Source organism: Saccopteryx leptura, chromosome 6, assembly GCF_036850995.1.
Source record: "Saccopteryx leptura isolate mSacLep1 chromosome 6, mSacLep1_pri_phased_curated, whole genome shotgun sequence".
NCBI lineage: Eukaryota > Metazoa > Chordata > Mammalia > Chiroptera > Emballonuridae > Saccopteryx > Saccopteryx leptura.
The window spans coordinates 188,821,041-188,843,717 of NC_089508.1; the positions used below are offsets into that span (position 1 = coordinate 188,821,041).

The following is a 22,677-nucleotide window of genomic DNA, read 5'->3' on the forward strand; positions in this document are numbered from 1 at the left end:
TAACCCCTCTGGGCCTCAGTCAGGAGCTGTGACTGCCCGGCCCTGACCCTCACACAGGAGCTCCTTTAGAACGGGGTGCGAAAGGGGACACAGTCAGTGCTCTACTCTCTGCAGGAGCCAGGACTGGAACAGGTGACCTTGAGACCTGACCAACGGAGAAGCGCCAAGCACAGGAGATCTACAACACCTTACTCTAGTTTCAACCCCAGAGAAGAAGGAAAAGAGGACAAGAGTCCACTGCTGTTTCACCCCAGGGGACTGTTACATAGAAGTTCTAGAAAGAGTCCGAAGCAGCTTCTCTGCACCCAGACACTTGGTGGCACCTAACCACTGCTCTCACATTGACACAGCCACTCTTCCCTCACACAGTGCCAGACAGGAAACAGATGAGCGATGGAAGAAGAGGTAAAAAGACTGAAGCCCAATAAAGTGCTGGGTGAGAGTGGGTGGGACATAAATGACAGAACAGGTGGGAAGGAGAGGGTGTGCATCAATATTCAATGTTCTATATTTAATTGTAGGAAGAACACTAATTTTTTAAAAATTACTCCCAAAATGGTTCTAAAGAATCCATGAAGTTAACCACTCCCTCCGTGGCCAAGGGCTACATGAAATTTGGGCTACTCATTAGAGAAATAAAAAAAATGACTCCAGCTCCTGGGCAATCTCTATATCCTACACCAGACGGTGTTCCCAGAGGACAGGACCAACTGATGCTGCAAGGTGTATCCGGTTCAACACTCGGATTGAACCACACCTCTGACCTGGTCAGCCACTTGACTTCCAGGCCGTACACATCCGGTCTCCTCCTCTCACCTGCGCGTGACACACCATGCCACACCCACCGGTTTTCTCTTAAAACACTCAATACTTCGACTCACTGTACTTTTTGGCCCTCTAACTTGTCCCAGTGAAATACAAGCCAGTGGAGTTCTAAAGGAGGTAGATATACAGCAGACTAGGAGAACTACTCGGTAGTGGGTTTAATTCAAAAGTGAAAAATACACAATCTACTAATGACTTCACAGCACCTTCCAAATAATACAGATAAATGCAGGCAGAGCATTACTCTCCAAAAGGTATTCTGAATGTATCAGTTAATCAGAATCCACCCCCTACCAATTTCACCAAAAAGGTAAAATGAAAGGTAAGTTTTATCTTCTGCTACATTAACCTTTAGATGAGTCAAAAATCATTTAGGGAATATATTACATCGAGCATTAATTTACTGAGCAGGGAATGAACAACAGGACATGAAGGGTAGACACCTGAGTGGTTCCAGAGAATTGTCTAGCCTCCTAGGTATTACACGTATTGGAGAGATAACTTGGTATAATTCTGTCATGGTGAGAATCACAAGGCAAAGGCCAAAATAGCAGCAAAAACCTGCACAACCTGGTACTTAAACCAGAGAAACTGAAAGAGGCCCTCTAGCAGAGGGACCCACCAGGAAAATCACCTCAGAGTAAGGTAGACAATACTTTGGAAAAAGCAAAAGCACCTTCCTTACAAATATGAGGTAGCTTTACTTCGCATTCCTGCACCTGTAGAGGCGTAAGAACAAAGTCTCATAAAAAGGACTGATGATACATTATGCTGCCAAAGGATAATGACCATTCCACATCCACTGTCCAATCTATATGCTGTCAAAAGTTCCAAAAGTAATTACTTTGTGCAAAAGTAAGGCAAAAACAAATGTTTGTGACAGGAAGTAAACTTGCTTTTATCTGTCCGGGTCTTCATTATTTTTCTCTATACCACAAACATAGGCAATACAGAGTATTTGACTATCGCATTGCCATTATAAAAGTACTTAAAGAATTGTTCTATGATTGTCATGCACTTCCTGTGCATTTATCAGAGTACATTTTTCTAGGAATTTGCTCACTAAATCTTGCGCTTTGATTTTAGCTGGTATCACAAACCTGGTTTCTGAAAATAGTTGGACAAAGAAATCTGCCTGGGAGCTAAGTAGCTATGTTTGCACCATCAACCATTATCAATTATGCAGATATGAAATATGTATACCCGATTATATTATATTTTATGCTCTGAAACTTTCAGATGTATCTATTTCACACACCTTCTGACTCCTGTACTAACAGACATGCTCAGTATCATTCACATGTCTGGCAATAAGTACTAATGCTCTAACAATGAATGGGAAATAGCTCTTAATTCCCAAATTTGTTTCTAAATCTTTAAATTGTAGAGACAAGCAACCATAATTAGTTTCAGTCCATGATTTAACATATAAGAAACAAAAGATGAAAAAATTTGATTTTTACAAAGCAATCTAAGTTACTTCAGAAAACATCTTATTTTGCCCTGGCCGGTTGGCTCAGCGGCAGAGCGTCGGCCTAGTGTGCAGAGGACCCCGGTTCGATTCCCGGCCAGGGCACACAGGAGAAGCACCCATTTGCTTCTCGACCCCTCCACCGCACTTTCCTCTGTCTCTCTCTTCCCCTCCCGCAGCCAAGGCTCCATTGGAGCAAAGATGGCCCGGGCGCTGGGGATGGCTCTGTGGCCTCTGCCTCAGGCGCTAGAGTGGCTCTGGTAGCAACATGGTGACGCCCAGGATGGGCAGAGCATCGCCCCCTGGTGGGCAGAGCGTAGCCCCTGGTGGGCGTGCCGGGTGGATCCCGGTCGGGCGCATGCGGGAGTCTGTCTGACTGTCTCTCCCTGTTTCCAGCTTCAGAAAAATGAAAAAAAAAAAAGAAAACATCTTATTTTTACACAGGGACAGAGAGAGTCAGAGAGGGATAGACAGGAACGGAGAGAGATGAGAAGCATCAATCATCAGTTTTTCATTGAGACACTTTAGTTGTTCATTGATTGCTTTCTCATGTGCCTTGACTGTGGGGCTACAGCAGACCGAATGACCCCTTACTCGAGCCAGCGACCTTAGGTCCAAGCAGGTGAGTTTTTTTTTGCTCAAGCTAGATGAGCCTGTGCTCAAGCTGGTGACCTCGGGGTCTCGAACCTGGGTCCTCTGCATCCCAGTCCGATGCTCTATCTACTGCGCCACCGCCTCGTCAGGCAGAAAACACCTTTTTTTTGCCCTGGTCAGATAGCTCAGTTGGTTAGAACATCATTACGAAGCACAGAGGTTGCTGGTTCAATTTCTGGTAAGGGCATATATAGTAACAGATCAATGTTCCTGTCTCTCTCGTTCTCTCCCTTCCTCTTTCTAAAATCAATAAAATAAACATTTAAAAAACAAATCACAATTTTTTCCTATCAAGCAACATTAACTTTTTTTTTTAAGGTGAGAGGAAGAGAGATAGTGAGGCAAGCTCCCACATGTGCCCTGACCAGGATCTACCTGGCAACCCCATCTAGGGCCAATGATCAAGCACTGAGCTATCTTTAGCACCTGAGGCTGATGCACTTAGACCAACCGAGCTATCCTCAGTGTCTGGGGCCACACTCGAATCAATCGAGTTATTGGCTGCAGGAGGGGAAGAGGGAGAGAAGGGGGAGAGGGAGAGGGGGAGAAGCAGATGTCACTTCTGTGTGCCCTGACTGGGAATCAAACCCAGGAAGTCCATTCCCCAGGCCGATGCTCTATACACTGAGCCACCAGCCAGGGCAACTAACTTTCAAAATGTTGCCAAAAACACCCCTTCTCAGAAGCCTCTTAATCACATTCATCTACTCCCATCTTCCCTTATGACCTTTCAACATTTCTTCGTACTGTGACAAATAAGTAGCTTTAACATGGAAAAAAAACCAAGAAAGTCTTGCTTCTCAGATCTAAATAGCAATATAGTCTTAAATATTTTTACTCCACAATTATATGCATTTTGCAAAAAACTAGTTTTAACATTTCCTTGAATAAAAATAATGATTTCCAAAGTGAAATATGTTTATCAGCATTTTCCTATTTTTGGACCATCTTTGAAGACCCTGATTTAATAAATGGACTCTTCAGATGAAGAAACAAGAGGCCATAATGTATGGACATGGTAAATTTCAAGATATGACTCCAGGAATAACAGCTTCAACAGACTGAAAACTGGAGGCAGTTTCCTTAAAACAACAGCCCACGGGGGAGGGGGTATGTGTGTTAATATTTAAAGAGAGGATCCTCAAAGGACAAAATGTTGTTTCAAGGCCTTGGTCGGTTGGCTCAGTGGTAGAGCGTCGGCCTGGCGTGCAGGAGTCCCGGGTTTGATTCCCGGCCAGGGCACACAGGAGAAGTGCCCATCTGCCTCTCCACCCCTCCCCCTCTCCTTCCTCTCTGTCTCTCTCTTCCCCTCCTGCAGCCGAGGCTCCACTGGAGCAAAGTTGGCCTGGGCGCTGGGGATGGCTCTGTGGCCTCTGCCTCAGGCGCTAGAATGGCTCTGGTCGCAACAGAGCGACGCCCCAGATGGGCAGAGCATCGCCCCCTGGTGGGCATGCCAGGTGGATCCCGGTCAGGTGCATGCAGGAGTCTGTCTGACTGCCTCCCCATTTCCAACTTCAGAACAATACAAATAAATAAATAAATAAATAAAAATGTTGTTTCAAAGAATTCTGAACACTGTAAAGGAGTAAGGACTATGACTGCTGTAAAAACAGTCCTATATGAAAAAATGAGTCTTAAGATCATGAAAATGAAAGGGAAATTTTCCTGTCACTCAAGTTAAGAATAGATCCTACAAAACCATCCCATAACAGATTGTGCTAGCCTAAAAGGGTGCTTGTAAAATATTTTCTTCTCATGTAAATTTAGAATGCACTATATATGCATACATACATAATACATACATTCCTGCTATCTAAAGCAATGAACTGCCAAAATAAAAATGGGAGTAAGGAACTAAAATGCCTAAATTAAGAGCATTAACCTGCCACCAGGTGGTATCATACCCATACCCTCTGTACTGTCTGAGGTTTGAAGGTGGAGGAGCCCTTAGATACGTGCCAGCCTCACTGCTGTATGGAAAGGAGCAACAGCTACCAAGGATAGAAGACTTGCTCAAGATGAAAAGGAGTAGAACACTGACCCTATCACTAGATTCAAAGTCCAGGGTCCTCTTTCCCGTAGAGCACTCCACGTCTTACCCTTTCCTGGACTGAGAAATGTGTTTTCATTTACATACCCAATCAATCACAAAGGGTCCCGCATAATAAAACATGTGTTGAGTTTTTTCTAGTAGCACTGGTCCATCTTTCCTCAGCTTCATTATAACCAATGGAATATCTGACTGGACAAAGGAAAAGTCAAGCAAGCAGCACCAGTTCCTTAACCCCATCAAATCTATAAGAGAAATAAATATGGTATCAGGATATAAAATGTAATGCAACACCTATATCAGGAAACATATATCAAACTCCTGAAAGTTGCAAAAGTTAGACTCAAATAAAATGAAGACATCTCGCCTGACCAGTGGGTGGCACATTGGTTAGAGCATCAGACTGGGATGCAGGGGATCCCGGTTCGAAATCCCAAGGTCGCCGGCTTGAATGTGGGCTCATCCGGCTTGAGCATGGGCTCACCAGCTTGAGCCCAAGGTCTCAGGCTTAAGCAAGGGCTCACTCACTCTGCTGTGGCACCCCCATCCCCACCCCCGGTCAAGGAACATATGAGAAAGCAATCAATGAACTAAGGTGCCGCAACGAAGAACTGATGTTTCTCATCTCTCTACCTTCCTGTCTGTCTGTTCCTGTCTGTCCCTTTCCCTCTGTCTCTCTAGCTTAAAAAAAAAAAAGACATCTCTTGTACTTGGACTTTAACATTATAAAAATGTCAATTCTTATGTTAATATCTACATTTAACAATTTCAATGAAAATATTTTTTTAAATACTTTCTGAAGCTAGATGAATTGATTCTAAAATACATACAGGCCCTGGCCGGTTGGCTCAGTGGTAGAGCGTCGGCCTGGTGTGCGGAAGTCCTGGGTTCGATTCCCGGCCAGGGCACACAGGAGAAGCGCCAATCTGCTTCTCCACCCCTCCCCCTCTCCTTCCTCTCTGTCTCTCTCTTCCCCTCCTGCAGCACGGCTCCATTGGAGCAAAGATGGCCCAGGCGCTGGGGATGGCTCCTTGGCCTCTGCCCCAGGCGCTAGAGTGGCTCTGGTCGCAACAGAGCGAAGCCCCAGAGGGGCAGAGCGTCGCCCCCTGGTGGGAATGCCGGGTGGATCCCGGTCGGGTGCATGTGTAAGTCTGTCTGACTGTCTCTCCCCGTTTCCAGCTTCAGAAAAATAAATAAATAAATAAATAAATAAATAAATAAATAAATAAATAAATAAAATACACACAGAGCCTGATCCCTGGTGGCGCAGTGGATAGAGCATGGAGTTGGGATGCTGAGGTCCACAGTTCAAAACCCTGAGATTGCCAGCTTGAGTATAGGCTCGCAAGTTTGAGCATGGAATCACTGACATAATCCCAGGGTCACTGGGTTGAGCCCAAAGGTTGCCACCTTGAGCAAGTGGTTACTGGCTCAGCATGAGGCCCCAGTGGCAAGGCACATATGGGAAGCTATCAATGAACAACTAAAGTGAAGCTACTATGAGTTGATATTTCTCATCTCTCTCCTTCCTTTCTCTCTCTAAAGTCAATTTTAAAAAGGGTGATGAGACCCTGAACTTCTCTCCTCCACAAAAAATCTAACAGAATTCTACAAATGCCTTCCAGATGATGAATACACTCAATTAAAATCATGTGCTTAAAAAAAGCATATAAAAATACACACATGGAAAAACAAGCAAGAACAGTTAAGAGAATTCTGAGAAGCACAACGTGGGAGCTGGCCTACAAGCATTAAAACATACTATGAAACCACTACAATTAAAAATGTGTAAGGCATATGAATATTTACATCAAGGGAACAGAATGAAGTTCTGAAGAAAACAGGATAGCCATGACTAAAAGGGGAAGATGAGAGAAGAAAGGCTCTTCCTTACCGAAGAGCTCCAGTAATAAAGAAAGGAAAGAAGGACATATTTAAAAGAACCTTTTAAAAGAACCACTCTTTTGCCTGACCAGGTGGTGGCACAGTGGAGAAAGCGTCAAACCGGGATGCAGAGGACCCAGGTTCAAAACCCCAAGCTCACAGGCTTGAGCATGGGCTCACCAGCTTGAGTGCAGGGTCGCTGGCTTCCACGTGGAATCATAGACAGGGCCCCATGGTCATGAGTTTGAGCCCAAAGGTTGCTGACTTGAAGCCCAAGGTCACTAGCTTGAGCAAGGGGTCACTTACTCTGCTGTAGCCAACCCCCAACCCCCGTCAAGGCACACATGAGGAAGCAATCAATGAACAACGAAGCCTGACCTGTGGTGGCGCAGTGGATAAAGCCTCAACCTGGAAATGCTGAGGTCGCCGGTTCAAAACCCTGGGCTTGCCTGGTCAAGGCACATATGGGAGTTGATGCTTCCAGCTCCTTCCCCCCTTCTCTCTCTGTCTCTCCTCTCTCTCTCTCTCTGTCTCTCCCTCTGCTTTCTAAAAATGAATAAATAAATAATTAAAAAAAAAATGATGGCCCTGGCCGGTTGGCTCAGTGGTAGAGCATCGGCCTGGCGTGCAGAAGTCCCGGGTTCGATTCCCAGCCAGGGCACACAGGAGAAGTGCCCATCTGCTTCTCCACCCCTCCCCCTCTCCTTCCTCTCTGTCTCTCTCCTCCCCTCCCGCAGCCGAGGCTCCATTGGAGCAGAGATGGCCCGGGCGCTGGGGATGGCTCCTTGGCCTCTGCCCCAGGTGCTAGAGTGGCTCTGGTCACGACAGAGCAACGCCCTGGAGGGGCAGAGCATCGCCCCCTGGTGGGCGTGCCAGGTGGATCCCGGTCGGTCGGGCGCATGCGGGAGTCTGTCTGACTGTCTCTCCCCATTTCCAGCTTCGGAAAAATACAAAAAAAAAAAAAAAAAAAAAAGAACAACGAAGGTGCCGCAACAAAGAATTGATGCGTCTCATCTCTCTCCCTTCCTGTCTTTCTGCCTCTCTCTCTCTGTAACAAAAACAAACAAACAAAAAACTACCACTCTTCTACAAACCTGTAAAAGTGATTAAGGTAGGATCATCAATAGATAAACTTAGCCTCCTAGTGTGCTGCAATATGAAGTATACAAAACAAACACAAAGCATTGTTACCCAAAATGTTTTAACTTGAATCTACTTAAACTTGTAAACCTTCTTGTTTATAGAAAATACAAAGAATAAAGGAAAGAATTTAAACATCTTCAGACAGTGCCAAATATTATACCCCAGAGGGCAAAACTGTTCCCAGTTGAGAATTAGTATACTAAATGAGACAGAACATGAACTTTGAAACATGGTAGAGAAAAAAGTTATAAAAGACATTTTGGGACAACTGGATAAATCTGAATAAGGCTAGATAATAAACATCATTAAATTAAAAGTTTTAAAACAGAAAAAAGACCGGTGACCCTCTGATAGACAATCCCTTGGATACAGATTTGTGTTTGGGACAGCGGTTACGGTATTAGCCTTAAACCCCACTTGGCCTCCCAAAGAACCAACACACTTACGGTTAAGGGTGCTGTTTGTGTCTAGAGAGAACTAGACTCTTGACTCAAAACTCTTCAGGAATGTTCCTGTGAGCATTTAGAAGACCTCACAGGGACGACCCTACCACTCTGATTGTCATATCATTGATAAAGGGTAGCCATTTGCCACAAAATGTTGCTTTTCTCAGAAAAAATAATAATCAACAAAGAATGCTTACTATTACTATGGTCTAGCCCAGGCCTGGCCAACATACGGCTCGCGGGTTGGATCTGGCCCGCATAATGAGTTTATGCAGCCTGCGATTAAATTTTTAATATTCTCCGCTACTTTAAAATCTCAGCTACTCAGAAGCGGAAGCGTCTTTGATTATTGGAAATCGAGATATGTAAGAAGATAGTGATACGCGGAAAAGAATTCTGTGTGTGACTAATCTAGGGTTAACTTCCAATGATTGGTCGAATGGATTTGCGATACTTCTTTATTTTTTAAAAAAATTCCATTATAAAGATTTACAACTTTTGTACTCGTCTGTACTCGATATGAACTGTTTGACGTTTAGCGGTGATGTGAAACCCACATTCTTTTAGGCGGAGTTTGCCAGTGCGCATCCAAGGTCAACAATTTGTTATTTTTGTGGTCAAGTGTGCTGAATCAAGTGGCATTGTAGCATAGACAATAGCTGTAGTTGATAACTGAAAACGTGTCCAGGCTGTATGTAAAACGAAATAATTGTTTTATTTGCGATATAACCCCTTCAAACTCATTATATTAATTAAATATTGTCTTGATTGATTGTGATAGTTTGGATATTTATACGGTATGTAATTATATTTTTATTAAAATATTTATTAAAATAATATTGTATATTAAAATTTTTTACTCACATTTATTCATAAATTACATAATAAAATTTTGTTTACTTAAACGAATCGTTTTTGTATTTAACATTTTTTAATTTTAATATTTCATCCGGCCTGTGAAAAAAGTTCTTTCTAATCTGGCCCGGGGGCAAAAACTGTTGGCCACGCCTGGTCTACCCACTATACAGAGGGCCATCTATATAGTGTCCCACTGAATCCACTCAACTCCATCGTAAAATGAGGAAACTTAAAAATTTTTTTTTAATTTATTTATTTAAAGAGAGAGGGAGAGAGACTGAGAGAGAAAGATCCATCCGTTCCTGTATGTACCCTGACCAGAGACCGAATCCACCACCTTTGCATTCAGGACAATGATCCAATCAATGGACCCATCTGCCAGGGGAGGAAACAAACTTAAAAAGGTCAAGTACCTCCTGGGGGAGAGGGTAAGGGAGATAACAATAATATCTATTGATAGGATACAAAATTTAATGAGGTAATGCTTATCACACAATTAGATCAGTGCCTAACATATAAAAAACAACACATAAATGTCTGTTAAATGCAGGTAAAAATAAAAATGCTCTAAAATTAAGATTTTTTAAAATCTCCCAAAGATCAGACAGCTAAATAATATAGATGGGATTCAAACCCAGACTGACTAACTCCAAAGTTCATATTCTTAGCCACTAGAACTAGAGTACCTCATGGCTTTAAGAGTTACCAGAATAGCCTGACCAGGTGGTGGTGCAGAAGATAGAGTGTCGGACCCAAGTTCGAGGCCCCAAGGTCGCCAGCTTGAGCCCAAGGTCGCTGGCTTGAGCAAGGGGTCACTCGGTCTGCTGTAGTCCCCCAGTCAAGGCACAGATGAGAAAACAATCAATGAACAACTAAGGTGCCGCAACGAAAAATTGATGCTTCTCATTTCTCTCCCTTCCTGTCTGTCTGTATCTGTCCCTCTGTCTCTGTCACAAAAAATAAATAAATAAAGCCAAAAAAAGGTTACCAGAATAGCCTGAGGAGTGGTGGCGCAGTGGATAGAGCATCAACCTGGGCCACTGAAGTCCCAGGTTTGAAACCAAGGTCGCCAGCTTGAGTGCGCAGGATCAGACACGATCCCATGGCTGCTGGCTCGGCTGGAGCCCCCAGTCAAGGCACATGAGAAGCAATCAAGGAACAACTAAAGTGCCACAGCTATCACTTGATGTTTCTCATTTCTCTCCCTTCTTGTCTCTCCTTCTCTCCCTTGTTCTCAAAAAATAAATAAAAATTACTAGACTTTTCAACATAGTCCCAGACTTTTACCTACCCTCCCAAAGCAAAACTGGATGATCACTCCACCTGTAAGGTCTTGGGGCCCCATGGGGTTTCAAAGGCGTGACCCAGTGCTTAGCATGGCATACATGGTGGCATTGATCCTAAGTGCTGAAACAACACGATTTTCCAGCACATACCAATCACAGAAATCATGCTGGTTGGTCCCAACCCTGCCAAGGGCAGGAACGCCACTGGCAGTCCGTAAGTTTCTCTATTCAAGGGGGTCTCCCTTTTCAATCTGAAAAGCCTCCTTTGCTTGAGAAATTCTCATGTTTAAGAGCCTGGCAAAAATGTGAGTAAACACATTTTACTTGAAATTTTGTTCATCTGCCACGTGCTTCTCCTTAATAGGTTTCCAAAAGCAGTCAAAGCCCTCTGTTTTTAGGAACAGGTAAGGCCCTGGCCAGGTAGCTCAACTGGTTAGAGCATCATCCCAGTATCTTCTTTAACCTCCCTCATGCTTCATTTGAAAACTTACTTTCCTCCCTCTGATAACTTCCCACACATAAGACTTTCAGATTCATCCTTGTCCCAAATTTAAAAACCTACCTTTAACAATGAAATTAAGCTCTGTCCCTATTTACCATCCATTTATTAAAATTACGGGGCCTGCCCCCTGGTGGCACAGTGGATGAAGCGTTGACCTGGGATGCTGAGGTCCCAGTTTGAAACCCCGGGCTTCCCAGTCAAGGCACATGCAGGAAGCAACTACTACTACAACAATGAAATTAAGCTCTGTCCCTATTTACCATCCATTTATTAAAATTACAGGGCCTGCCCCCTGGTGGCACAGTGGATGAAGCGTTGACCTGGGATGCTGAGGTCCCAGTTTGAAACCCCGGGCTTCCCAGTCAAGGCACATGCAGGAAGCAACTACTACTACTTCCTGCTTTTCTTCCTTCTTTCTCTCTTATCTCTCTCCTCTCTCTAAAAATCAATTTTAAAAAACCCAAAAAGCAATTACAGAAGGCCCTGGCCTGATAGCTTGGTTGGTTAGAGCACTGTGCCAATACACAGTGTGCGGGTTTGATCTCCGGTCAGGGCACATACAGGACCAGATCAAAGTTTTGTCTCTTTCTCCCCCCTGCTCTCTCTCAGAAATCAATAAATTCATTCAAATTTTTAAATAAAAATAAAATAAAATGCTTAACGAGCTTGCTCTCTCTCCCAGGAGCATGCGGGCACCCTTCCCTTCTCCCTCCCCTTCCCCCACAGGCGTGCATCTCCTAAACTCTAAGCCAGGCGTCCCCAAACCGTGGTCTCCTGAGGCCATTTATCCAGCCTCCCCCCCCCCCCCCGACACACTTCTGGAAGGGGCACCTCTTTCATTAGTGGTCAGTGAGAGGAGCACTTGTATGTGGCGGCCCTCCAATAGTCTGAGGGACAGTGAACTGGCACCCTGTGTAAAAAGTTTGGGGACCCCTGCTAAGCGATCCTCCCAGACTTGCAACCAGGGGAGCAATGGGAGTTGCAGCGAGTCCCGGGCTAAATCCCTGAACCTCTCCAAGGCCCCCTTTTCTCTGACTTCCCAGGGAGCCAAAGCAGCACCCCCCCCCCAAAAAAAAAGGGGAAAATGTTAATCATTTGCTTGCATTCTGCAGTTACATTGTAACTTCTAGTCAGTACACTTGCCCTTGGTATGTAGAAAACAAACATACAAACAAGCACAAGAACCTGTTTTCTATCCCATGATGGATCAATGCAGTCTCCATCTTGCTTCCAAGAGTATTACATTTCATTCAATAACAGATAAGCAATTCTCCCCATTCTCAGAGCTCCTGTTACAACTTAAGTGTTGTAAGAATTCAATGTTCACTCCAGAAGTGTTGGGTATCATTTTGTTTCTCAGGTTACTTTTCAATACGTCTTATTTGTTTTTTGTTTGTTTGTTTGTTTTTACAGAGGCAGAGATAGACAGGGACAGACAGGAACGGAGAGAGACGAGAAGCATCAATCATCAGTTTCTCGTTGTGCGTTGTGACTTCTTAGTTGTTCATTGCTTGCTTTCTCACATGTGCCCTGACTGCAGGCCTTCAGCAGACCGAGTAACCTCCTGCTGGAGTCAGCGACCTTGGGTCCAAGCTGGTGAGCTCTTTGCTCAAGCCAGATGAGCCCGCGCTCAAGCTGGCGACCTCGGGGTCTCGAACCTGGGACCTTCCGCATCCCAGTCCAATGCTCTATCCACTGCGCCACCACCTGGTCAGGCCCTATTTGTTATATGTAGTGGCACACCTCACTTTTCCACTTGAAAATTCTGAGAATTTAAAGGGCATATAAACTATTCTGAGTCACTAGGACAAGAGTCATCATCTGTGACATGGTGTGACCATCACAAACCCACAGCAGCAAAAGTCACATTCACAGAGGAGTCTGTTCAAATAGAACTTGTGTGTTAAATTTTGGCAACTCAACAATGATCAAAGGCCCAAAAGTTTTTAATCATCATTAAGTTAAAAAACTTTTCCCAGCCCTGGCCGGTTGGCTCAGTGGTAGAGCGTCAGCCTGGCGTGCAGAAGTCCCGGGTTCGATTCCCGGCCAGGGCACACAGGAGAAGCGCCCATCTCCTTCTTCACCCCTCCCCCTCTCCTTCCTCTCTGTCTCTCTCTTCCCCTCCCGCAGCGAGGCTCCATTGGAGGCAAGATGGCCCGGGCGCTGGGGATGGCTCCTTGGCCTCTGCCCCAGGTGCTGGAGTGGCTCTGGTCGCGACAGAGCAACGCCCCGGAGGGGCAGAGCATCGCCCCCTGGTGGGCAGAGCGTCGCCCCCTGGTGGGCGTGCCGGATGGATCCCGGTCGGGCGCATGCGGGAGTCTGTCTGACTGTCTCTTGCCATTTCCAGCTTCAGAAAAATACAAAAAAAAAAAACTTTTCCCCAGGGTAAGTGAAGTCCAAGGCAGAAATTTATTATCGGTGACTGCCAGAAAAAGCACAAGCTATTATAATGAAACCATGTTACGGGACCATGATACGTTCCCCATCCCGTCCCGCTTCTGAGTGAGGCACTCCAGAAGGGAGAGGTTCTCGGCTCCTTCAATCTGCTATAAAACAGGAGGTGGGTCCAAATGCTGACACTGGAAGTGCAGACACTCCCTTCTGGGTTCTGATCCCCGTCCTTTAATGACCAGCTATATAAATCAGAGAGGAGTCCATACGATCTCCAACTCGTCCCTCAGGCAATCATCACTTTATGACATGAGACAACTGGATTTTTCTATACTCCCCTCAGTGTGGCTTAGGAGCACAGGCCTAGAAAAACTTCACGAAGCTCTCCCGAGGAGACAAAGCCCTCTTCCCTTGCCCTTTAAAGACCACAAGAAAACTTGTTTCCCCACAAAGTTCAACTGCTAATTCAAGTCAAGCTTAAATAAACTGGGTTTTAAGATGAAAACATTCAGTCTGGGAGAGACAGCAGAGGTAACGATGAAAAAAGATAACCGAGTAAAGGGACACAAAAGAAGATGAGCAATATTACTTTTGTGCATTTGCTCCAGTTAGATAATTAAGATCTCGGTTCAAAATTTTTATCTTGTGAAATGCAACATAATTTGTTGACTGAGATCAAAGACGACTACCCGCCTTTTTTTTTTTTTTTTTTTTGTATTTTTCTGAAGCTGGAAATGGGAAGAGACAGTCAGACAGACTCCCGCATGCACCCGACTGGGATCCACCCGGCACGACCACCAGAGGGCGATGCTCTGCCCACCAGGGGGCGTCGCTCAGTCGCCTGGGGCAGAGGCCAAGGAGCCATCCCCAGCGCCCGGGCCATCTTTGCTCCAATGGAGCCTCGCTGCGGGAGGAGAAGAGAGAGACAGAGAGGAAGGAGAGGGGGAGGGGTGGAGAAGCAGATGGGAGCTTCTCCTGTGTTCCCTGGCCGGGAATCGAACCCGGGACTTCTGCATGCCAGGCCGACGCTCTACCACTGAGCCAACCGGCCAGGGCAACCCTTTTTATTTTTATTTTTTTTATTTATCTATTTTTTTTCATTTTTCTGAAGCTGGAAAGAGGGAGAGACAGTCAGACAGACTCCCGCATGCGCCCGACCAGGATCCACCCGGCACGCCCACTATGGGGCGACGCTCTGCCCACCAGGGGGCGATGCTCTGCCCATCCTGGGCGTCGCCATGTTGCGACCAGAGCCACTCTAGTGCCTGAGGCAGAGGCCACAGAGCCACCCCCAGCGCCCGGGCCATCTTTGCTCCAATGGAGCCTTGGCTGCGGGAGGGGAAGAGAGAGACAGAGAGGAAAGTGCGGCGGAGGGGTGGAGAAGCAAATGGGCGCTTCTCCTGTGTGCCCTGACCGGGAATCGAACCCGGGTCCTCCACACGCTAGGCCGACGCTCTACCGCTGAGCCAACCGGCCAGGGCTTTTTATTTTATTTATTCATTTTAGAAAGGAGAGGGAGAGAGAGAGAGAGGAGAGAGATAGAGAAAGGGGGGAGGAGCAGGAAGCATCAACTCCCATATGTGCCTTGACCAGGCAAGCCCAGGATTTCGAACCGGCGACCTTAGCATTTCCAGGTCGACGTTTTATCCACTGCGCCACCACAGATCAGGCCCCGCCTCATTTTTTACTGCTGCTATCTCCATTCTGTATGAACACAAAAAGTCCTTATGAACTACGTCCTACTCAGCTCAACCGCGTTTACTGCCACGAAAGAAAACACACACAGGCCCTGGCCGGTTGGCTCAGCGGTAGAGCGTCGGCCTAGCGTGCGGAGGACCCGGGTTCAATTCCCGGCCAGGGCACACAGGAGAAGCGCCCATTTGCTTCTCCACCCCTCCGCCGCGCTTTCCTCTCTGTCTCTCTCTTCCCCTCCCGCAGCCAAGGCTCCATTGGAGCAAAGATGGCCCGGGCACTGGGGATGGCTCTGTGGCCTCTGCCCAAGGCGCTAGAGTGGCTCTGGTCGCAACATGGCGACGCCCAGGATGGGCAGAGCATCGCCCCCTGGTGGGCAGAGTGTAGCCCCTGGTGGGCATGCCGGGTGGATCCCGGTCGGGCGCATGCGGGAGTCTGTCTGACTGTCTCTCCCTGTTTGCTTCAGAAAGAAAAAAAAAAAGAAAAAAAAAAAGAAAACACACACACTTCTGCTGTAAGGAAAGAAAAGTCAAGCAAACCCCTTCCCATCTGTGGAGAGAACACTGGATCAGAAAACAGAAGACAGAGCTTACAGCCTAGGCTACTCTTTATAGCCCTTATTCAGATCAATACTTCTCTAGGCCTCAGTTTCCTCCCCTGTAATATGGTGATATTAATATCAGCCTTCCTTAAAAGTCAAACAGTCCTTCTCATAAGAATTAAGAAAAAGTATGTGAAAAATTTTAAAAACCAAAAATTACAACAAAAAACATATCACAATCATAGTTCTTCTCACATATTTGTTAATTATATAATTATATTTGTAAAGCTTAAATAACTGAAAAGCTATTATTAAATCATAATGTACACTTTACGTAGTATATACAATTATATCTGTCAATTATTCCTCAATAAAAGAGTAACTGCTGTCTGCCAGGGGATGGAAGGGGAATAGGTACTCTGAATAGTCCTAAGGAAGTAGAGGATGACAGAATTATTTATGGGTGGGAAAATTACAAAAAGTCTCAGACTTATTCAGTAATGAAAGGTTATCCCAGTGTTGAAAGTTAGGAGAAAAGAACTGGAAAAAGTTCTCAATATACTTGAAAAAGAGCACTAAAAAAATGTGTCAAAAAAAAGAATTAGATATAACCCATTCTCTTTTTTCAACAATGGTAAGCACTGAGCCCTAAGTAGCACAGCTAATGCAGGCCTTTTCTCAATAGAGGTTAAAACTCAGGTAGGTCTGCCTGACCTATGATGGCGCAGTGGTTACAACATTGACCTAGAATGCTGAGGTTGCCAGTTCAAAACCCCAGGCTTGCCCAATCAAGGCACATTCAAGAGATGACTATGAGCTGATGCTTCTGCTCTTATCTCCCTTTCTCTCTCTCTCCTCTCTAAATAAAATCTTAAAAAAAAAAACACCTCAGGCAGGTCTGCAGAATGTTACCCAAACTCCTTCCATATGCCAGAAAACTAGGACCCAAAAGACAAAGACTAATAGGACAAACACATCCATGTGCATGTAAAAATGTTGAATACAATTTTTATGCTTAATGTGTGACAATCCATTAAAATTACAAAAGAATAAAGATCTGTTAAAGACTGTTAACATCAGAAATTTATATAAAATAACCTCAGAATGCAGCAATAAATGGGAATTAGTTTCTTAGATGCACAAAAAGCAAACATATATATTTTTTAAAGCACTTAACCAGTATCACCTATAATATTGTCTCACAACTGGTCTATTAATTATGGTAATTATACCATCCAAAACTTGACCACATACCTTAATAACTTCACATTTTACCTATCCGCTCCACAAGCTACTTGCTAGTCCCCCAAATGCCATTTTTTTCATATTTTTATAGCAGTAACTTCCTCTGCATATGAATATCCTTCTACCTTTTTTCCATCTACTCCTCTTTCAATGCCACCTCTCACGCCACCTCTTCAGAGAAGCCTTCTGGCTCTGCTCCCCACTATTCCTTCAACTTCCATGCTGCTTTTTGCATTGCTATGGAGACATAAAACTTTTCCTAGTTATTTAAATGTATGATTCCTCCATTAGACCACAAACTATCTGATTTCACAGAGCTGAAGTCTGATACAATGGAGGCTGGCTGTTTTTCAAAGTGTCAGAAGAGCCATCTTAATTCACCTAAAATAAAAGTGCTTGCCCTGAGTGATGGTTTATCATGAAGCAGATTCATAACCTAAATGATCTGGACTACTTGTTACTCTCATCACACGGCACAATCTGGCAACTATCTGAACCAATGCAAAGTAGTAGTCTGACTGCTTATACCTACAAGCCAATTACATTAAAAGCAAAAAAATTATCTGTAGGGTTGCCTGTGAGGGTAAGAACTGAATCAGAGAATCCCAAAATTTACTAATTCATTACTTAGTCAAGCCTTCAGGAAATACATACCATTAAGGCCCTACACAAGCAAAATTCATTTCAAATGATTTTCACACATAAATACTTTTTCTTAGACATCTAACTCCAACAGATGTTTCATGGCTGAAAACAGAACTATAACGGAAACTTCTGAAAGTTCTATTGCAACATGCAAAAACATGGCATTACAACACTCAACATATATTCAGGCAATATTTAACCTCTCGGTTCGATATATGAATGGAATATATTCATAAACAAACTTGGTTTTTGCTGACTGCAAGTCACAGTAGCTGATGCAAGATGAATACATGCTGATTGTTCTTGGCCAACACACATGCTTTTTTTTTTTTTTTTTTTTTGTATTTTTCTGAAGCTGGAAACGGGGAGAGACAGTCAGACAGACTCCCGCATGCGCCCGACCGGGATCCACCCGGCACGCCCACCAGGGGTGATGCTCTGCCCACCAGGGGGCGATGATCTGCCCATCCAGGGGGTCGCTCTGTTGCAACCAGAGCCACTCTAGCGCCTGGGGCAGAGGCCAAGGAGCCATCCCCAGCGCCCGGGCCATCTTTGCTCCAATGGAGCCTCGGCTGTGGGAGGGGAAGAGAGAGACAGAGAGGAAGGAGAGGGGGAGGGGTGGAGAAGCAAATGGGCACTTCTCCTGTGTGCCCTGGCCGGGAATCGAACCCGGGACTTCTGCACACCAGGCTGACGCTCTACCACTGAGCCAACCGGCCAGGGCAACACACATGCATCTTTAAGTACATATGCGTTTGTCAAGTCTCAACCTACGGTCCTTGAACTACCAGTGAATCATGAGGAGCTTGCTGGTGGCCTAGTACTACCCAATAAGCAGAAGCAGAAAGCCAGGTGGGGATGGTGAGGGGCAGCAGGAGAACCAGGGGCAGTGGTCCACCGAAAGAAGACAAACCATTCAGGTGGTCTGCAGTAAGGAAAAATGAGAGAATCACTACATTAGTGAACTGATCATCATGCCCAATTTATATGATCATATTGCTTACCAAAATCAACCTACTGCTTTCTTGTAATGAGAGAAGAATGTATTTTGGCCAAAAACCACGAGATAACTAATCATTAATATAAAGGCAAAAAAGTTCCTTATTACTAGTGATTAACACTCAATAATCATTCTCATTAGAAGACTCACCTGAGTGCAGTACTACTCACTAGGTGCTGCCCAAGTTTCGCATTTACAGCAAGAAAATCAGATTTTAATATAAATTATATCTATGAAAATTTCTCCATGAGAGAGGAGTTATAGACGAGAGCTATTAAAAATCAGAGGAATGAAGATGCCCATCATTTCTAATGGCTTAAAGCAGGGGTCTCAAACTCGCGGCCCGCAGACTAATCAAACTTCGTGGATTAGTCTGCGGGCCAGTCTGCGGGCCAGTCTGCGGGCCAGTCTGTGGGCCAGTCTGCGGGCCGCACAAAATTGGTGGGCGGGCTGCATGCGGCCTGCGGGCCCGAGTTTGAGACCCCTGGCTTAAAGCTTCTGTCCATAGTATAGAGCACTAGAAACTGACACATAACAAAAATCAGAGATGGAAAAAACACACACATCTAATATCCACAATATGAATCTGTGTGAAAAATGCCTCGCCAGCAAAATTCCAAGATAATCTTAACTAGGAAACAATTTCAACCCTTTATGTTGAAAATATAAAACAATAGAAAATATACAAATATAAACAGTTATATAGAACATTTATACAAAATATAGGAAAAAAAAGGAGTACCAATTTTTTGGTAGAGCCTGACCAGGTGGTGGCGCACTGTACAGTGTAGGACTGGGATGCGGAGGACCCAGGTTCGAAATCCCGAGGTCACAGGCGTGAGCACAGGCTCACCAGCTTGAGCATGGGATCATAGACATGATCCCATGGTCACTGGCTTGAGCCCAAAGGTTGCTGGCTTGAAGCTCAAGGTCGCTGTCTTGAGCAAGGGGTCACTCTTCTCTGCTGTAGCCCCCGGGGTCAAGGCACATATGAGAAAGCAATCAATGAACAATGAAGGTGCCGCAATGAAGAATTGATGCTTCTCACTTCTCTCCCTTCCTGTCTGTCTGTCCCCATCTGTCCCTCGCTTCAACTTACTCTGTCAAAAAAAATTTTTGGTAGAAAATTAAAAACAGAACAGGACTAGTCCAATGGAAGGTAACTAATTAGGACCACAACCTCCCACATCAATTTTTAATGTAAACTCAAGTGCTTAAATGTCTTCCCAAATGAGAGTTCAGTTTTCCACATATCCCAGCAGTGTCAACTCAAGCTTCCCGAACCTCAACTCAGCTCTCACACCTACCGCCCCACCACCCACAGCAGCACTGCATTTCCAACCCACACCTACTCGCGACCTGCTTTCCTTTCGTCTGCTCCCCTCAACTCCATCCTAGTAAAATCAGCCACCCTCTCTTTTTTTAAAATTTATTATTCTATATTATTTTTTTAGCCACTCTCTCCTTTACATCTAGTAAATGCCTATTTCACAGAATGCCTCTCTCCAATTGGTACGAAATTTTATGTACCCCTCTCTTAAAGCCCGAGCTCACCAACCCAGAAAATATGAAAGAATTTTACTTCCTCTGTCACACTAGAGATAAAAGGAGACTAAATCTTCAGCCCTCCTCCTGCTCAAATCTGCTTGATTTTTTATTGTAGGCACAGCCCTAAGAGTAGAAGCATAAGAAAATTCAATAAACAACCAAGTTAGACGATGTGTAGAAGTAATATACGGGACATTGAAAATCTATGAGGAAGAGATATGCAAGATATTCTTGGTGAAAAATGTCCATGTCTCAGAGAATGTTCTTCTCTGAAGTACACCAACCTCAATCTACAAGGGCTCCTGGTATACTCTGGGGCTGGACGCCTAAGATGTGTATCTTGTCTTAGGATACGAGTAACCAACTGCAGCTCAAATTTCTGCAAACACTGTATTAGAATAAAAAATTCAACCAAATTATTTTCCAACATTACAAGGATGGTCTTTCCAAATACCATCAGATCTACCAGTTTCACAGTCAGACCTGTTTTCCTGTTTCCCAATAATTCAAGAAAATTCAGTATACTGAGCACCTACTATGGTCAGGCCCTAAGAGGGGATTTCTTATTTCTCCATCTTTTATGAAATTTTCAGGCCCACCTGCAATCCCAGCTGGAGTTCCTTCACTGCATTCTAGTTGCTTAATTGTTGAATTTTTTTTTTCTTTTGTATTTTTCTGAAGCTGGAAACGGGGAGAGACAGTCAGACAGACTCCCGCATGCACCCGACCGGGATCCACCCGGCACGCCCACCAGGGGGCGATGCTCTGCCCCTCCGGGGCATCGCTCTGTTGTGACCAGAGCCACTCTAGCACCTGGGGCAGAGGCCAAGGAGCCATCCCCAGCGCCCGGGCCATCTATGCTCCAATGGAGCCTTGGCTGCAGGAGGGGAAGAGAGAGACAGAGAGGAAGGAGAGGGGGAGGGGTGGAGAAGCTGATGGGCGCTTCTCCTGTGTTCCCTGGCCGGGAATCGAACCCAGGACCTCTGCATGCCAGGCCGACGCTCTACCACTGAGCCAGCTGGCCAGGGCAATTGTTGAAATTTTAAGGGGAGAGATCAGAGTATCTTTCCCACCGCCATTTCTCTGACGTCCCTTTTATGAAATTTTCATAACTAAATTCTTCGTACTTTCCTTCTTTTTCCACTTACTTATAGCAATCACTCACTTTTACACCTTCAGCCAACCTCGCCCAGGTGACTCCAAAACCCATATTGCTAATCCTGAATATCTAGGCCAGGGGTCTCAAACTCGCGGCCCGTCGAACAATTTTGTGCGGCCCACAGACTAATCCACGAAGTTCAAAATATTTTGGATAAAATTAAGTAAGCCTAGGGGCCTACTTGTATTTTTCATTTCTCTAGCATCCTAGCTAGATATTAGCTTAGTTAACAGCAGTTGTGATGCGAACTACAGTTTCTGGTCGTTTTGTGACACTGAGTAAACTGCATGTACGATTGTGCTTGTTGTACTGATTTTTTTTTGTTTTCAACCGCAGTGAGAAAAGTGTTGCGTAACAGTTGCCTTTTGTAGACCTAGTGCGGCCTGCCGAATAGCTGTGATCTTGCTCTGCAGCCCACATGCTGAGTTGAGTTTGAGACCCCTGATCTAGGCGTCCCACCATACCTCACCTTCTGCACCATCCTAAATAATCTTTCAACTTAGAAATTCTGTCAACTAATTCTTACCACACTGAAAGGTGAACAATGCCTGTCCCCAGAAAGCTCTTATTCCCACAAACCTGCCAAGGCTCCTTAATATTCCTGGTCATCCAGGTTCAAAAACATGGGATTATTTTCTTTTTTTCTCCTCTATAACCCAATATCCAGTAAACAACTCATGCCACTTCCCCCTAAGAGGTTCCCCACTCTAGTCTCTTCCCCCTGTACGCAGTCCTCAGCCAGTGCTTCTCAAACCGTAAGTCTGTGAGAAGCATCTGAGAACCTGTGAAGAGGCAGAGCGGGCTGGGCTGGGACCCAACACTGGGCATTTCTAACAGGCCCCCAGGTTATGCTAACGCTGCTGGGTGAAGGACCCTACCTCACACCTGTGAGCAGTTGAGATCATTTTGTTTACCTTTATCCCTTCAGCACTTTCACAGTTTACCTGACGGTATTTTTATACGTTTACATAGCGTTTTATAGTTGTTTCAAGGGTGCATATTCTATGATGCTTTCCTAAAAAGTGATGTTGACATACTCAAGAACTAGGATCATGATTTCTTTTTTTTTTTTTTGGAACAACAGCAACCAATACAAAGTTAGGCATATTGTGGGTATTTAATTGCTTATTGATTGTAAAATTCTTCCCTAGAAAATACAACAATCATCGCTTGTGTAAGAAGTTGAACTGGGTTTATAAATTAACTTTGTCAACTTTTTAAAAACTATTCACTGCTAATCAACTTTTTCATTAGACAGAGAATATAAACTTAAAACAACTTTCTATTCAAACTGAATGCAGTAAATTTTAAATGATTTGTAAAAAAAAAAAGTGAAT

The 22,677-nt window shown here is 44.7% G+C and overlaps 1 protein-coding gene across 3 annotated transcripts in view; it reads right to left on the reverse strand.

Annotated features, from left to right (window-relative positions):
• The window catches only part of UBTD2 (ubiquitin domain containing 2), a 39,134-nt gene that overhangs the window by 10,760 nt on the left and 5,697 nt on the right, over positions 1-22,677 (reverse strand). The window contains exon 1 of one of the 3 annotated variants that reach the window (XM_066342635.1): positions 5,088-5,214. The exons of the other annotated variants lie outside the window; for them this stretch is intronic. The gene's annotated coding sequence lies outside the window, so the exon portion shown is untranslated. Of the gene's footprint in view, positions 1-5,087; positions 5,215-22,677 lie in introns of those variants that run through there. 3 annotated transcript variants of the gene reach the window in all.